This window comes from Loxodonta africana, chromosome 10 (assembly GCF_030014295.1).
Source record: "Loxodonta africana isolate mLoxAfr1 chromosome 10, mLoxAfr1.hap2, whole genome shotgun sequence".
Taxonomy (NCBI): domain Eukaryota; kingdom Metazoa; phylum Chordata; class Mammalia; order Proboscidea; family Elephantidae; genus Loxodonta; species Loxodonta africana.
Genome location: NC_087351.1, coordinates 112,143,030 through 112,157,285, shown reverse-complemented (window position 1 = coordinate 112,157,285; position 14,256 = coordinate 112,143,030).

The window sequence follows — 14,256 nt, the reverse complement described above, 5'->3', positions numbered from 1 at the left end:
GCCCCTGGCCTTCTTCTGACTGATGATATTGAGCTTCTCTGTCATCTCTTCCCACTTACATAGTCGATTTGATTCCTATGTATTCCATTTGGTGAGGCCCGCGTGCATAGACACCTTTGATGTTGTTGAAAAAGTTACTTGCAATGAATAAGTTGTTGGTCTTGCAAAATTCTGTCATGCAATCTCTCATGTTGTTTCTATCACCAAGGCCATACTTGCCATCTATGGATCCTCCTTCTTTGTTTTCAACTTTCACATTCCAGTCACCAGTAATTATCAACGCCTCTTAATTGCATGTTCGATCAATTTCATACTGCAGAAGTTGGTAAAAATCTTCGATTTCTTCGTCTTTGGCATTAGTGGTTGGTTTGTAAATTTGAATAATAGTCATATTAACTGGTCTTCCTTGTAGTATAGATCTTGAAATGTTCTTCTTGACCCTCTACTTCACCCACCTTGATATCTTTCTCCAGGGACTGGTCCCTCCAGATAACATGTCCGAAGTACCGAGACGAAGTCTTGCCATCCTCACTTCTAAGGAGCATTCTGGCTGTACTTCTTCCCAGACAGACGTGTACATTCTTCTGGCAGTTCCTGTAAAGAAAACCTATGGGAAAGTTCTGTCCTTCACATGGGCAAGCTATGAGCTGGAATCAACTCGATAGCACCCAATAGCTCTCAAAGCCATCTAGCCCAGTGACTCCCATGGGTGTCTGGTGACGTGCCCTGGGATGCTGGTGGGGGGGGTCTCTTCTGGTCCCCCCGAGTGGCAGGCCTCTGAGGTTGTGGATTCCACTGTTGGCCAAACATAGGCCCAGCTGGTCAAACCCATGCTCCTTCTTGACCTGCACTTTGGGGGGCCCTCTCTCCTTCTGGGTCCCCTCACCCCAGAATGGGATCCTGGGCACCAGCACCTGCATCTGAGCAGTCCAGCCCAGAGCGTGGTGGATGGAGCAGCTACCGGGAGACCTGGGCTCAGATTTCAGCACCTCCATTAATTTGCTGTGTGCCTCAGGAGAGGTGCGGCCTCTTGGGCCTCGTTTCCTTCTCATAAAGGGTGAGTACACAGCACTGTCACCCCACTCCAAGTCCACAGCTGAGGATCTACAGAATCCTGGGAAATTGATACCCTGGATCGAAGTTCTCCCCTGCCTGTGCCTTCCTGGGGTTGGCACCTATGGGCCGCTGCCTTTCTGTGGCTCTGGACAGTGCCTCTGGGTAACAGGCACCCACTATGTGCTGGGCCCCAAGGTGGATGGCTGGGGGGTCTGCAGTCTGAGCCCCCCGCCCGGCCAGGCCTCCACCCCTTGGCTCACAGTGGCTGCAGCTGCTGAGGATAATGCAGGCGCTGGCGGGGACCCAGCTCTTCTAAGCCGTGGAGAATAATTGCAATTTAGCAAGTTTGTCAAATCTGCCCGAGGCAGGAGCCCAGGGCCGCATCTGTGGCAGGGAAGGCATCCCAGCCTTCCTGATGATCTTGTCTGCCTCAGCCTGCTGCTTCCCACAGGCCGGCCTGGATTAGGCAGCTGGGTGGGGGCGGGGACAGGGGACCAGGGGGCCCCAGGCAGTGGGGCTTCGAGCTGCTCAGCCCCAGCCTTGCTGGGTGGCCCGGGGTCGGGTGCTACACCTCCTGAGCCAGAGGAGTCCCACCACCTTTCTGCGGGGTCGTGGAGGTGGTGGCCATGGCTGGACAAAGTCATGCCAGGAAAGAGGATTGGGGGAGTGTGTTCATTCTGACCAGACCCTGGGTACCCCTTCGGGTGGTGGGGGTCTCAGGCCAGCCAGGAAGGAGGCAAGTGCACAGGGGCTCACAAGTGGAGCCTCGCGTGGACGGAAGGGAGGCCAGTGAGTCCCTGGGCGGCCAGATAGGGGAGTGTGGAGGGACAGGAGGAGAAAGGCTGCGGGTGGGTCTGACAAGGAGAGAGGGTCACTCTGAGGAGCATGGGCGACAGTGGGTCTCATGAGCCTGTTGGGCTGGGGCCGAGAATGCAGGGAGAGAGAGAACTCCACAGGCTGTGGGCTGTCCACCTCCCCCACCCTCTGAGCCCAGAGGCGAGGGGTGTGGCTTTCAGAGGCACATTCACAGCCTGGCCCCTTCTCCAAAAGCAACGGCACAGGCCTCTTGAACCATGGGGTCTGAGGGCCAAAATGCTCCCCCTGCTCTCTCAGAGTACAGCCCAGGCTGCCGGGGTGTGCACAGAATCTCAGAGTCCACCTAGTGGCTTGCTTACCTCAGGCGCTGGGGAGCTCACTACCTCACTGGGGCCGTTCCTTTGTGGAGGAGCTCTCATCATTAGCAAAGGACTTTCTAGAACGGCTGCTGGGCCCCAATACATCTAGAAGCAGGAAGGGAGACCCATTTGGTCTCTCTCCAGTCAAGGCTCAGCTTCTTTCGCCTGCTCCTTGCAAGACGTGCTTCAGTGCCCTCCTCTGAAGAGGAACCAGTTGTCAGCCTCCCCCAGAACTAAGTGCTAGAGCCCCAGCTGTGGGCTGTAGCCGATTCTCACCTCCCTAGCTATGAATACCATGCTCCTGTTAATTGAGCCCTAGGTGGCTGCTGTTTTACTGGGTAGACCCATCCCACCGTGGAGTCATGCACAGAGTGCTGTTGGTCATTCTACCGTGATAACACATGAGACACAGGGGGTGTTTCATCCACTCTCAGGGGGACAACATAGACAACTTGGGGAAACTGAGGCAGAGAGAGGAAAGGCCCTGCTCAAAGTCACACAATGCATCGATGGCCAGGCTGAGAGGAGAGCGCCCTGTCCACTCAGCCCTCTCTCCCTCCCTGAGGCCTTCTTGGCCACAATTCCTGGAGGCAGGGTGCATGCAGAGGTGGGGAGGGGGGGCGGGAGCCCTGGCCTTGGGTCCTGCTAACTCTTCCAGGGAAGCAGCAGAACCGGAGGCTCTGAGGCCGAGGTCCTGCCCACTCGTCCAGGGAAGCAGCAGAACCAGAGACTCTGAGGCCGAGGTCCTGCCCGGTTGACCTCTTCCAGCACGTCCTGCAGACTCCGGGTGTTCCCAGAGCCTTGCTGGACCAGCACATTCCTTTCTGCTGAGGGAAGTCCCCGGCCAGCCAGCAAGTGCTAGAGGGGCCGCTGCTCAGGGATGGGGCGGGGGCGTGGGGATCTGGTGCTGGGAAAGGAGGGACAGCTGCCTCCATGGATGGCTACTGAGCCCCAGGTGCTGTCAGGAACTTTCTCTTGCGCGTGCGCGGGGCGGCGGGGTGGGGACTTAATTAAGGAGGTAACAGTTGGTCCTCCTTTCCGGGACCGTTGAGAAGTAAGCCATGCACTGGCAGGCCTGGGACTCGAACCCATGTCTGAGAGAGTAGAGCCAGGGCAGCTTTTTTTTATGGTAAGGGCCATGCTATCTTGGGGTGTGGGCCCTTCCTGCTCTGCCACCAGCCTGGGTTCCAACCGGGAGGCCCCAAAGTGCCTGGGGCCCTGGTAGAATGCCCTTAGGTTTCAGACGGGGGTTCCTGCTTCTGCTTCCAGCATCCCCGACCTTGAGGCTCCGGTCCTGCCCCATCCCAGACTTGGCCAGAGGCTCAGCGGGTATCCCTCAGTCAGGCTGCTGCTGCAGAGTGCTGGCCCGCAGCCCTCGGGTTTCCACCAACTAATAATTTTTACAAACCTCCAGCCTCGTAAAAAAGTGCACAGTGGCCTTAACAAGCTTGGCTAGGGGCCGTATGGGAAAAGGAAAGAGCTGAGCTGAGCTGGCCTGTCCAGCTTGGTCAGCGACTACTTCCTGCCTCTACTGGGGACTGCCTCAGAGGCTCAGACCTGTGCATGTCCCCAGGCCCTCTGGTAAAGGCCACCCTCCTAACATGATTCCAAGGCCCCTGTCACAGCTGGCCGTGTGTTCCCAGGCGGCCTCCGTGTGCCCCCACCCCACCGTGCTCCCCTTGCAGTGCTGTCCCTTCTGCCTGGAATGCCCTTCTTACCCTGCTGCCAGGGATATCAGAGACAACGGATGCACCCCCATCCCAGAGGGGCTCTGAGGCTCTGGGGGAGGGGGCAGTTGTGTGCACAGAGAGAGACATTACAGAGTGAGAAGGCTCTGCTTGGGGACCCCAGAGAAGCGGGGTTTGATCCATGCCTGATCCGATGTTCTCAAACAAATGGATGGGGTGGGGGCATTCCAGATAGAGGGCTCAGCCAGTGCAAAGGTGTGGAGCTGGGAAGGGCATACCACCTGCCCAGGGGACAAGGAGGAAGCGAGCACGGGGCGGGGAGGGGGTTTGGAGAAGGGGGTAGGGATCTCAAGGGGCCCTGAAGGCCAGACTAAGGGTTGGGTTTGATCTCAAGAGCCACAGGGGTGCTGGCAAAGTTGGCTGTTTCAAGCAAATGGGTCCTTGGGGCTGGACTGGGGACAAGAAGGCCTGGCATTGAGGGCTCAGACAGGAGGTGAGGGTAGCCAGGCAGGAGGAGGGGGCAGTTGGGACGGATAAGTGGGTGGGTTGGAGAGAGTCTTTTGAGGTAGATCTTTCTAGACTAGAGGTTACCTGGACATGGGGAAGAGGGGGAGACAGAAGTGGAGGCAAGTGACCGGCTTCCTTGTTTGGTCATGGAACCGGATGGAGGGGCTCGTGACCCCTGGGAAGGGCTTGGAGCTGAGTATTGCATGATGTGGGCCTCTGGGCAGCAGGTGGGGTCTGAGAGTCTGTGGGCACGCAGACTTCTGATGAAGATTTTCAGCTCAGGCGAGGAGAGGGCCCTCTCGGGAGCCTGATTTATCGGGCCGCCCCTGGGCGGACAGGATCTGGCCCTCTACTGAGTACGTGCTCAATCAAATTAAAAGTGCCTGAGGTCAGTGGAGCCATCCATTACCTATGGCTTTCTTGGCTGCTGTGCGGTCCTCAGTGAGCTGGAGAGGCTAGAAGCACTATCCCCTCTCCACCCACAGACTGATGTTGGGGGCTAGCCAGCCTCAGGGCACCCACCAGCCTCAGTGTTCCCATCTCTAAATGGAAGACCCGGGCTATGGGAAAGCGAACCTGGAGGCTTGTGCTCCCCGAATCTCAGTTAAAGTCTTCCACTGTCTGGTGGTGAAAAGGAAGGGGCCTGGAGAGTCACCTCTGCCAGATCTTACAGTGAGAGGAAGCAGGGGTCATGCCCCATCAAGGGTCTTTCTTCAGCTGGCCTCCAGGAAAGGCTCACAGGATTGGGGTGCAGCTGGGCCCAGAGGGAGGGGACTGTGAGAGCCAGAGCCCACCTCTGCCCCTCTCTGCATGCCACTGCCTCTCTGTGCCTCCATTTCTCCCTGGAAACCTCTCTTGAGGCCCAGTAACTGAGCTGGACTGAGCTACTGACTTCATACCCGGTTTTTAATTGTGCTTCACGGTCGAGCTAGTGCAGAGCCTCACAGAAGCTTGCACAGCAGCATGTTGTATCCTTCTTTTCTCCCCCCATCTGTGCCTGTTGGTAAGAGGCATGTCTGTAGGGACAGGTCTTCCAATAAAGCCTAGGTTTCCTGGGGTCCATCTCTGAGCTCTGGGGAGGGGCCGGCTGTGCCTGGCCTGGAGAAGAGGCTGCAGAACACTGGGTCCTGGGGACGCGCCTCCAACCGGAAGTCCACGTGATGTTCTCTGACAGCCGCCCACCTATCTAGGCTGCAGAAAAACACAATTATCTGATGTTCCAGCGTCTCACAGCCCCCTCAGCCCTGGGACATCTCAGCTGCTTCAGAGACCTGACTCTTTGTCATTGTCTGGCTCACACCAGCCTTTAGAAAACAAGTAGGTGGGGGTGGAATTCATTTCCTCAACTTTGGAACATCTTGTCGAAAAATCACCTCAGGATGGCTTGCCAGAGGGGAAGGAGAAATGGCTACTTTGGTCCTCCCCATGTTCTGTGGCAGGGCACCACTAAAATCTTTCCCTTTGGGCTCAGCCATATGAAGCTGCCACCCCTGTAGAGCAAAACTGGTAGAATATAGGCAATTTCATATGGTTCGATTTAACAGAAGTAACTGAAAACACGGGGCTGGAGAACAAGAAAATCCTCCAGAATCTGTTTTCTGGAGACACGATGCTACTGAAATTCTTGTTGAGTCATTTTGCACCTAATGAGTTAACCAAATATGTAGTTTTGGTTACAACTTACAACCCCAGTGCTGGGAGGCTCTGAGGAAGTTATTACAAGTACGTGGTGGGCTTGAAAACAAAGCAACTCCTTTGGAAACAAATATGAAAATATATACAAAGGGGTATGAAAGGGTTGATGCCCTTGTTGCATTAGGTGCTGTTGAGTCGGTTCTGACTCATAGCCACCCTATAAACAACAGAAGCAAACACCGCCTGGTCCTGCGCCATCCTCACAATCGTGGTTATGCTTGGGCTCATGGTTGCAGCCACTGTGTCAATCCATCTGATGCCCTTTAGTTACGCATTTGTCCCTGGAAATCTGCTCCCAAGGAGAAAGGCATTTTCAAGAAGGTGTTGAATGCAATGTGAATTAGACTACGGAACCAGGGAAATGATCTAGTCACTTACTAACATGGAGGTTGATTTTAAAGGTACCTATTAAATAGTTGTGATCCATGGGGAGTTTTCATTGGCTGACTTTTGAAAGTAGATTGCCAGGCCTTTCTCTCTAGTCTGTCTTAGTTTGGAAGTTCTGATGAAGCCTCTGCACCAGGGGTGATCCTGCTGGTATTTGAAATACTAAAATACAGTTGCTTCCAGCATCCTAGCAACACGCAAGTCACCACAGTACAACAAAGTGACAGACAGGTGAGAAAATCATCGGCTACAGTGCTGGAAGCTGAGCCCCCTAGATTGGAAGACACTAAAAATACACCGTGGCTGCAACAATGGACTTGAGCAGACCAACAATCTTGAAGATGGCACAGGACTGAGCAGTGTTTTGTTCTGTTGTACATGGGGTCATCATGAGTCAAAGCTGACTCAATAGCAGCTAGCAATGATTAAATAGTATCTTTCAAAAAAAAGTAACACCATGGGAATAACTGAACTGATAAGGAGCAGAGGTAAGTAGAAGATGCAAGATTTTTTCTCGTAATAGAGACCCCAGGGAAAATCAGGTCCAGCTCAGGCCCAGGCTTCTGGTGTAAACACCTCCCACGCTGACACTGCCTGGGGACATGGGAAGATTGCTCTCCTGGTAATTGGACTTTGGGCTGGTCCCTCTGCAGTTAGGTCTGTTTCACCCCCAAAGTGGAAACTGAGTGTGGGTCTAGACCTGCATGGGCATGCGCACACACTTTTTCAAAATTAATAAACAAAGACAGCAGGTGAGACATGAGGAGAACCCATAAAATGGCAGAAGCCGACTTGGAGGGGCCATGGCTGCGGTGGGCAGAGCAAGCAATGGAGGTGCTGGGTGGGGCGCGGGGTACGGCATGCTTCTCCCCTTCTCTCGGAATTGGCTTTAATGCTTCCTGCTTTTATACATTTTTTTTTTTTTTAACTTAAGAAGAGAAACTATGCCCAGTCTGTGCTCAGACTTACAGAGTTGGCTCCCATCTTCCATCTCTGCCAGGTGTCTTGAGGTCCCTCCTGACCCTCCCAGAGCCCAAAGCAGCCCCCCTGCCCTCAGCGATGGGCTTGCCCTGGCATCTGGGGCACGGAGCGCTGAGGGAGGAGTTGGGGGCCACAGTGCAGGAGAGAGCTGGCCAGCCAGGGGAATGGGGGCTGCTCTGGGGCACTGGGGCTCACCCCAATGAACCATACCCCTTACCCCTCATGCTAAAGACAGCTGCCTTGCTCCACTGTTGCCCCCAAGCTCCTTGACAGAAGGAGTGTAGGGCACCCCTTTTTGTAGCCGTTTCGTCACGGTTTGGGGTTCCAAGACCCCTCCTTTCTCCCTGGAGGCCTTGAACAAGAAATTGCCTTGGGGCCCTAGGGTAAAGCAGGGCTGGGGCAGATTCCCCCCACCCCCCTGTCTCCACCTTTCTCGGCCTCCCTCCTGGCTCTGACATGTGGGACCTTTTGATTCTAAGGGAGATGAATTGGCCACCAGGGAGAGATGACCTTCTCTGTGTGGGGAGGCTGCCAGTGAGGCAGGGAGGGGTCAGGCAGGATGTGTTCACTAACTCTGTGCTCCTGGGTCTCCAGGGTTCCAGGGGGCCCCACAGCCTGAAAAGGCCAGACTGGGATCCCACAGTGGTGCATGTTTGTGGGTCACCCCTACCAGATAGAGAGCCAGGCCGGGTAGGGACTAGGCACTAGGAAAGAGCAGAGTGGGGACTGCCACCTGGGAGGGTGAGGTGGGATGTGTGTTGGCTCAGGATCTGACACTTTCTGGCATGCCTGTGTGTGCTATGAGAACGCGGGCAAGGCAGGGGTCTCTTCCTCCTGGGCAGGCGCCAGGCAAGCTGTCCAAACCTCCCCTGACTGTGAGGCCCTCACTCCCAGCCCATGGGGCTGGAGATTCAGCCCTCTGTCCAAGCCTTCTCCCCCGGCCCCGCCTCCTCTGTCCAGCCTCACCAATGGCTTTTCATGGTCCTTTGTTCAGACCTCTTCCTGAGCTGCTCCCTGCCTGGATGACCCTGCCCATCCCTCACCCCATCTCTGGCCACTGGCTACCTCCTCCCCTCCTGGGGCTTCCTCTATCTGTACTTTCCTCCAGGAAGCCTTCCCTGACCATCTCCCTCATCAAGCTTCTCATCTACCATCCTCCCCAGCTTTAATGGGCTGCTAACCTAAAGGTTGCAGCAGCTCTGCAGAAGAAAGGCCTGGCAACCTGCTTCCATAAAGATTATAGCCAAGAAAACCCTATGGAGCAATTCTACTCTGTAATGTGTGGGATTGCCATGGGTGTGGGAGGGGGGCAACTTGAGGGCAGCAAACAACAAGCCTGGAGCAGTAGTCAAAGAAGGCCTGATAAGTGAATGGCTGTGAATGAAGGAATGAATACCTGGGCTTTGGGGCGAGATGCCTCTGCCGGGCTTGGGGTGGAGAAGGGGCAGCCCACCAGCAGGCTGTTCTGTACCTCCGACGTGGTAGCACAGGCCTCCCCTGATTTATTCCCCAGCCCCCAACCTTCCTGTAGAATACCACCGTGGTCTGGGTCTCAGGAGCCTGCAGCCAGCCCGGGTTCTCCTTCCCTCCTGCAGAACAGCCTGACTTCTAGGCTGCCTGGCCCCTGCCTCAGGCCGGGATGGGGGGTGGGGATGCATTGCCCAGTTGTGGAGGAAGCTGAGGCTGGAGGCAGGTGGGCTCCTGGCAGCCTGAGCCCCCTGTCCTGGCCAGGCCCACCCACCGGGAGCATTTGCCTCCCCTGGCTCCAAGGGCCTGCATCCCTGAGGGGGCGCTAATTGCACACGCCCCCGCCCTGCTTCTGCCCCCCTCTCTGCTCCCAGTCCGGCATTAGTATTCACCGCACAGGCTCTTGCAAAGCAGTGACTCACACACTGGCTGACTAATTTGAAAGTAAGCTGTTTTGCTGCAAGTAGGAAGGTTCAGTGAATCTTGAAAACTAAGCGATGGAGATTTTATTCCTTGTTCTAGACCTTTCCTTCTTCAGGGAAGGCGGCTCTGCCACGGCCCCTGTTTATGATAATAAAAACGTCTTTCTTGTGTTTGTTCTGCAGTAGACATGCCTGGGGAATTGTGAGCAAATTGGGTCTCAGAGTCTCAGCTTAGCATCCCCAGGCTTGGTGACCCCCACCAGTTACTTAACCTCCTCAAAGCAGCAGGGACCGCATCCTAATGAGGATGGATCCCCCAAGGAAGCCCCCACCCCACGGATGTGCATTAGGAGACGGGCAAGCCAGGCCTAGGCTGCATGTCCTCAGAGCCGGGGTGGGGTCCATCTGTCCCCCTGCCCAGCAAACACAGGGGGCCTGATGCTTGACTCCTCCACATGGGTGGCGGGCTGCAGAGAGGGGTGTGTTTCCCCAGACATTGGGTGTGTTATCCCCTCATTTTACTGACAGGTTGCCCAGAGGCACAGAGAGGTTAAATAACTCACCTAAGGACACACAGTAGCTACCTGTGGCAGTTGGAACTAAAACCCAGCCCGGCTGTTTGCCTTCCCCACTCTGAGTGAGGGGATGAGGGCCAGACCACACAGGCTTGAGAGGGGGGACTTTTATCCTTGTCTTGGGGGAAGGAGGCAGCCATGAGGGCTCTGGGGCTGGGGGAGAGGGAAGTCAGACCTGAACACATGGAGGAAGGAGAAAGTCCCTCCAGTGGAGGGTGGCCTGGGCCAGGTGGTGAAGAGGTGAGGAGCACAGGGTGGGTTTAGGATGTACCTCAAAGGCAGACCCCATGGAAGCCGCCGGCTCTCATGGGGGAGGTCGGGGAGGAAAGTACAAAGTAAACCCCTGAGGTTCTTTCTGGGGTGCAGAGCGCCTCTCCTTTCGCGCCTCTCCTTCGGTCTCCATCTCCCGGGTCCCCCACACTGTGGACCCTCCTCTCCCCCTCCTTGGTTTCCTTTATCTTCTTAGCACCTGTGGTCATCTGACTCTCTACATTGTGTCTTGTCCATCTGCAGTTCACACAGGGCCACCTTCCTGGGACAAAGCATTGCCCCCTCCCCCCAGGCAGCTTCTCAGGGCCAGGTGGTGTGCTCAGCTGGGGGAGAGCAACACCCGCCCCCTCCCACTGCGCCTGTGTACAACTGGTCGCAGAAAGGGGCATCGTGGAGGCAGTCGGGGACCCGAGCTTGCCTGCCCGCATCCTGGGCTCTCGGGCTGCTGTAGACAGTCCCCTTTGTGAGCTGTGTGCCTTGGGGAGAGCTACTGCAACGCTCTGTGCCCTGGTTTCTCATCTGCAAAAGTCAGTTGCTGTTGAGGCCGTTCCCACGCGTGGCAACCCCACGCGCATCAGGGCGGAACTGTGCTCACGGGGTCTCCAGTGGCTGATTTCTCAGAAGTAGATCACCAGGCCTTCCTTCGGAGGTACCCCTGGGTTAGTCGTTGAGTGTGTTGATCATTGGCATCGCCCAGGGATGCCCCTCCTCTGCTCAGCAGAACCCTAATGATGTATATGTTGTGTGGCTTCGCATATATTAGCTCTCTCAGCACTCACAGGAACCCATGTCCTCAAAGACTGGTGCGACACGTGAATAGATGAATACATGTTGTGTCTTAGGACAGCCACAGAGGGAGTGCTTTGCTGTGACATTCCTTCTTCTTCCTCTCTGTGTGTCTTTGGGCCCCCAGTTCTGCCTCTCCGAGACACAGCTTCTTCGTCTGCACAGTGGTGATAACCATGGTTCCTCTTTCTCAGGGAATTTGGGGGGGGGGGGTCTCTGCAAGGCACTTGGCACGGGGCCTGGCACCTTCTAAGTACCCTATTACTGCGCACTGTCATGATTATGAAGTAGCGAGGCTGGGACTGGCACCCGGGCCAGCTCCCTGTGCCCCGCCCACCTCTCTGCAAACACCTCCCCTTCCCTGGAAGCCATTGCTCTCTGGCAGCAGAATGATGGGCAGAAAATTGAAAAACTTAGTCAAACTAGTGCATTAGTTTCCCAGAGCCCTCTCTCCCCCTCCGCAGAAACACGAGCTGGAGATAGCATCCTCCCAAATAGGTTTACTGAAGTCAACCCATTACAAGTGCGGACACGCTTGGCGATAACAGAAGCCCGTGAGTTCTTAATATCCTGCCCGGCATTCGGGAGGAATAAATGAGGGACGCAGGCGAGACAGCCTGGCTGCAAAGATTCTGTCGCAGCCCTCGGCCATCCATCAGCCCCTGTGTCAGGTGGTGTCTCTGGCCTCGGGTTCGGGAAATATGGTCGCCATAGGGATGGAGTCAAATGCATCCTCTCAAGAATAGATCTGCTTAAAATTCATTAACTTAGACAACTCCACCAGCAGAAGCAATCAATTCTTTGAACTCTATAATCACGCTCCTCACGCGCTCTCTTCCTTAGTGCCGGTTAAGCTAATAAAGGCTGTTTGGGTCTGTTGGGGAGGGAAACATGTCTTGGGAGGGGCGGCTTGAGAGGGCACGAGGTGAGAAGTTGAGCCGTGATGTTCTGCAGCCAGTGAGCTCGGACCCAATTACTAGGGGATGCGTCTGTCTCTCGAGTAGGTCATTTATCACATTCTCAGGGCCTGGGCCCAGCCAGTTCCTGCCGGGCGCCAGGCTGGGGCCAGGAGTTCGGAGAATTGAGGAGTGGTCCCTGCTCCTGAGCAGCCAGTTAAGGGAGGAGAGACGGTGACAAGTGTCAGGATCACTCTTGGTGATCTCATCCGCTCGTGGCTGTAAATTCCACTTAGTGGCTGATGGATCCAAAATTTACATCTGCAGCCTAGCCTTGGCCCTGAACCCCAGACCCTGCTGGCCGGACGCCTGCCAACGCAGCACCCCCACTGGAGGCTGAACAGTATCTTGGGCTCACCACGTCCAAGACTCAGCCCCCATCTTCCCCAGCAAACCTGCACCCCCCCCCCCCGCAGCAGGCCCATCTTAGATTCTTCCGGAAGTTCAGGCCACAGTCGATGGGGCCCCTTGGATTCCTCGTTCTCTCTCACACCTCGCCTCTAACCCTGTGGGGTGTACCTCTCCAAACATGCCAGATTCCAGCCCTGTTCTTGTGGCTGGTGTGGCCTCCCCCTGACCCCCCTGCGTCTGCCCTGGCTGTTTTCCCTAATATGAACCCAACAGCAGAGGAATCCTGTGCTCCTGTGAGCACACAAGCCCCCCAAAGTGCCTGTGTTGCCCTGTCAAACCCAAGTCCCCACAAAGACACTAGAGCCTGGGTGACCTCAAGCCCCCATGCCTTCTGGCCTGTCTCCTAGTCCTCTCTACCCACCCCCCCGCCCCACTCCACTCTAGCCACTGGACTGTGCTCCTGTCTCAGGGCTTTTGCACTTTCTGTCCCCCTGTCTGCACGCTCTTTCCCAGACAGCCTAGGGGTCCTTGCCCAGAAACCCCCTTGTCTGAAGGTGTAGGAGATGCTGCCGAGCACAGTGATGCTGGGCCATGAAGGGCTGTCTGTGCAAGCGGCAAACCTCATCAGCAAGCAGAAGGACAAAACAGGCCTCGGGGCACCACAGCGAGCCTGGAAGCGTCTCTGTTGATATAGCTCTGTTCGATCCGCTTAACAAACATTTACCCAGAGCTTGATGCACGCAGAGCACCAGGCCAGGCCCTGGGGCCCCTTCTGCTCGGGCCCCTTCCTCTCCATCCTCCTCCCTGCCCCCCCTTCCTTCCCACACCCTCCTCCTCTTTCCCTTCCTGGAGGCCTCTGCGGAGACCGCCTCCACTCCCAGCCTCTGACACCAGCTGCAACCAGTCACCAAGCTCATGCTTTGGGGTCCAGAGCCCCTCTGCCTACTGCCCGCCAGCCCCTGGGGGGATGGTGGGTGGAGGGGGAGAAGAAGGTGTCCACGGCGTGGTGTGGCCACGCCGAGATGTCCCAGGAAAGGGCACCTAGGCAGAGGTGACCGCCTGGGTCAGGGCACATGGAGGAGGGCAAGAAGGAGCTGCAGGGACAGAAGACAGGGACTAGGAAGACACCGCAGCCACAGTGGGCACGGCTGCTGCCATGCATGACTGGCACTTTGCTTACCGAGTGCGTCCAGGCCACGCGTAGGAGACAAGGCAAGAGGCAGAGATGCAACTTTGTATCCTGGAAGGGTTTAGTTCAGGGTTATAATAATAGTAACGATTGCCAGCCCCAAGTTAGTGCTTACTGTGTGCCAGGCACCGATCCAGGCACGTTTGCACGGATATATACTCTGAAATCCTCCCAGGAGCCCTCTGAAGAAGGTGCTGCTATTATTCCCATTTTACAGATGGGGAAATGAAGGCACAGAGAGATTTAGTAACCTGGTCAAGGTCACACAGCTAGCGAGCGGCAGAGCAGGGGTTCAAACCCTGGGAGAAGATGCCCCGCACATGATTGTGGCATTGAGGAGTGGATAAATGGGCTGAGATTTTCATCACATGCCTCTGACTGGGGCCAGCCACACTAGGGGCTGGGGAGGTGTGCTTGGCTGTCTTCTTCCCAGCTTGCTCCTTGGCCTGGTGATGGGGGAGAAGTGAATTCTCTGTGCTCATTCATTCATTCATTTAGCAAACACTAAATGAATATTCAGGCCCTGGAGATTTACGGATTTCTTAGACACGGCTCCTGTCCTCACTAATGTTGTCACCACACTGGCAAGATGTACCCACGTAGCTTCACAAGAAGCCAGGAGCGGTGCCCCGGGCCCTGGGGGGGCCAAGAGGCTGCAGCCGACTGAGCTGCAGGCGGGGAGCCAGGGCATGTGCCCTTCTGTTCTGTCTGGGGGGCTCAGAGCTAACCCACTGAGCTGAGGCGACATCCT